The sequence below is a fragment of the Morchella importuna genome (assembly GCF_003444635.1).
Source record: "Morchella importuna strain M04M26 chromosome Unknown Morimp01GS040, whole genome shotgun sequence".
NCBI classification, from domain to species: domain Eukaryota; kingdom Fungi; phylum Ascomycota; class Pezizomycetes; order Pezizales; family Morchellaceae; genus Morchella; species Morchella importuna.
In genome coordinates, this window is record NW_025763437.1 from 1 (window position 1) to 2,926 (window position 2,926).

The window sequence follows — 2,926 nt, forward strand, 5'->3', positions numbered from 1 at the left end:
ATTTTTTTGACGTTTCTTGGTATTATGGTTCCGGGATATATTTTTAGGAGTTGGTATGATTACTTTTTTGTATGCGATGAATAACATTACATCATTAACAATGATAGCCTGATTGGGTTTTAACAAGTCCTTCCTTTCGTGTATAGTACTCTATCCTAGGGTTTTCGCTGTTGGCCAATCAGGCTGCCGGATATCATTTGATACATTACCAGATGACGTTAAATAAAACCGAAAAGATAAATCAATCCATCAAACAACCGATCCGTAAATATACTCGAACAATTACATCAATTTCAGTACTGTCGTGTGGTTGCCATATCCCCGTGGGCGCGTCCAATTCCCATGCAAAAATGTTTAGGTGACAACCAAACCTTACCCCCCGCGATGCTGTACATACTCATCTTCGATCACACGGCCCCAGAGTCAGCAAATGTAATCTGTGCGATAATAAGCACGTCTAACCTTTTAGTCCTAAAGTAAGAATCCAACGTTGTTTGCTTTTTCACCGGTTTGCGGGGCTTATCGGCTACATAGGCTTTATCGTGGCACGCCTGCGCGATCGTTACCCCTCGCTCGATTGCGCAGCAGTCTTCGTCTGTAAGCGTTTCTTTGTAGTGCCAGCGATACATGGCGTTAGTTGGGGTTGTGTAGTATAGTTGGTGGATGAAGCTTTATATTCCCAGCACGACGCACACACTTTGCATCCCGATGAATTTTTGATGGTTTCCTATGGACCTGCGGAAGCATATCTTTCCTTCTCTAGTTCCGGTGCATCAAATAGGGTTTATTTAATTGTGGGTTGTGACTTTCATTTTCCTGCAGTTATCCGATCATCAGTAAAGCACGGGCGGTCACCAGTAATCACCCGTTATTTTCTAGTAATCCAAGCGATTGGCGTTTCAGTCTCCTAAAAAGCGAATGGACTAGGGTGTAGCGAAAAGTGATCAGAATCTGATAAGACAAATACACCTATTCACCGTAACATTCACTTATCAGATTCTGATCATTTACCCTCAACACCCGGTACAGTACGATGCCAGTCGTGAGCGTCAGGCGCAACCAGATTTCCACAACCTTTTCACGGCGGGTTGGTACACAAGATATTAAATGTCAAATTATTGTTATTTATCTACTATTTAACAACTATACAAAAATTCAGCTCTCCAAAGGATCAATTGTGGTTGCTGTGCTGGTACCCGTGATGGTTCGGGGGGGCGTTGCGATGCCGCGCCTGACGCTCACGACTGGCATCGTACTGTATAAGGCTCTGGCATTAAGTGAGTGAACTAAATGGGCTGTTGACAGGTGAGGATCTGTTCACTTAATGCTAGAGTGATTGTGGTTGTACTCGCAGCAGGTAACAAAACCTTGCAGCTGCATTTTCGGGTACTTTAGGCCTGTCGCGAGTATAAGCGACCGTACGGCACCTCAGCCAGAGTGATACTGGTTGCATAGGCGACCGTACGGCATCTCAGCTAGAGTGATACTGGTTGCATAGGCGACCGTACGGCACCTCAGCTAGAGTGACAATGTGTGAAGAAGCAACCGTACGGCAGCTTGGTTTAGAGTGATAATGTATGAAGAGGTGACTGTACGGCACCACAGCCAGAGTGACAGTGTATGAAGAAGCGGCCGTACGGCACCTCAGCCAGAGTAATAGTGGTTGCATTCGCAACCGTACGGCACCACAGCTAGAGTGATACTGGTTGCATAGGCGACCGTACGGCACCTCAGCTAGAGTGACAATGTATGAAGAAGCGACCGTACGGTAGTTTGGTTTAGAGTGATAATGTATGAAGAGGTGACTGTACGGCACCTCAGCTAGAGTGATAATGTGTGAAGAAGCGACCGTACGGCACCTCAGCTAGAGTGATAATGTGTGAAGAAGCGACCGTACGGCACCTCAGCTAGAGTGACAATGTGTGAAGAAGCGACCGTACGGTAGTATGGTTTAGAGTGATAATGTATGAAGAGGTGACTGTACGGTAGTATGGTTTAGAGTGATAATGTATGAAGAAGCGACCGTACGGCACCTCAGCTAGAGTGATAATGTGTGAAGAAGCGACCGTACGGTAGTTTGGTTTAGAGTGATAATGTATGAAGAGGTGACTGTACGGCACCTCAGCTAGAGTGATAATGTGTGAAGAGGCGACCGTACGGCAGCTTAGTTTTAATACCCTACAATTCTACGTGCCGTACAGTCCCCTTCACCCACTTCTCCTTTGATATATAGGGGACGTACGGTTGACTTGTTACTTTAACCTCCTAGAGCAAGCGTCTCACGACGCTTGTTCTAGGAGGCAAAAGCAAGTCAACCGTACGTCCCCTATATAACAAAGGAGAAGTGGGTGAAGGGGACTGTACAGCACGTAGAACTGCATACTATAGGGGTCTCCGTGTTTTTGGGGATGGGGGGGGCTAACCTTAACCCTAAGTTCACCCCATCAGAAATGAGTATAATGCGTTGCTTGACATTCAAAAGTCAGCAGGAGCCTTTCACAGGGCTGGAGACGCCTTATATATGATATTTATATTTTGGCTTATGTTGAAGTGCAAACCTTCTACGTAATCTCCAGTTGTCCAACATCGGAGTACAAACCAGATCCCAGTACAGACCATGCATATGAATTCCGGAAAAATACCATCGATGAAATCAGGATCCTTTGCACCTCGCATCTTTTCGTATTTGTAATAGTTCAGAAATATCATGTACAGGATTTCTGTAGCCTATAATTGCCGACGGCCTGTCTGAAGTCCATTGGAGCCTTCTAAAATGCTAACCGAAAACATAAAATCTTTACCGAATAGTTGTCAGGGTCACTAATGAAACGGTTCTTTTAGAGTAGATAATTGACTTTGGTTGCCCATTTATCAGCTACAAGAAGCACATTCATCCCATATAGGATATTATTCGCCATATAGTCTT